A 722-nucleotide genomic window follows, 5' to 3' on the forward strand; every position below is an offset into this window, starting at 1 on the left:
GAGGGGGGGGGGGAGGTGAAAGGCGGTCGGCTCCCAAAGGGGACACCACAGCAGCACAGTTAGGAGGAGAGGGATGAGGAAGCGAGCGGGGCAAGTGCAAGGGGGAAAACTCGCGGCAAAAGCTGAAAATTAGAAAAGAAAACTGGCGAGCGCTGGGCGAATGTGTAATTATTGTTATTATTAAAGCACAGGACTCAGGGAAGGAGTCGATGGGAAAGAGAAAAGCGTTGGACGATATGTTGTGAAACTCTCTACGCAGTTTGAACGAGGCCGGCTGATCATAGTAACGCTCGGAGGAGGTGGGGGAGGCACAATACACACGACCGCGGTGGACCCCCAACCCCAACCCGCCTCCCCCTACAAAAACTTTTGGCGCTCATCAATTTCTCATGGTAGTAGTTGTGCGGGTGGCCCCGGGTGGCCGACCAGCAAGGTGGGCAATATTGATTCATCGCGCAGAGTCTCGTCGCGCTGCTATCCTCCAACTCGCAGGAATAATTAGTGGGAGCAAGATTAGCGACTCTTTGAAGTGCGGCCGGGAGCGAGAGGGAGCGAGAGAGAGAGAGAGAGAGAGAGAGAGAGAGAGAGAGAGAGAGAGAGCCCCACGAGCCCCCATACAGAAAGTTGGGACAGGTAGACAGCGAGTTAGTAGGGGGAAGGAGTTGGAGGAAGGTTGAGAGAGAGGGGGATAGAGAGAGGAGGAGGATGCAAGCAGCAGACAG

At 55.3% G+C, this 722-nt stretch overlaps 1 protein-coding gene across 1 annotated transcript in view; it reads right to left on the reverse strand.

Moving 5' to 3' along the window:
• Positions 1-722, reverse strand: part of LOC113213639 (discoidin domain-containing receptor 2-like) — a 61,406-nt gene that overhangs the window by 40,685 nt on the left and 19,999 nt on the right. The window lies entirely within an intron of this gene.

The sequence above is a fragment of the Frankliniella occidentalis genome, unplaced genomic scaffold (assembly GCF_000697945.3).
Source record: "Frankliniella occidentalis isolate FOCC.00 unplaced genomic scaffold, Focc_3.1 Scaffold136, whole genome shotgun sequence".
In the NCBI taxonomy this organism is placed as follows: Eukaryota; Metazoa; Arthropoda; class Insecta; order Thysanoptera; family Thripidae; genus Frankliniella; species Frankliniella occidentalis.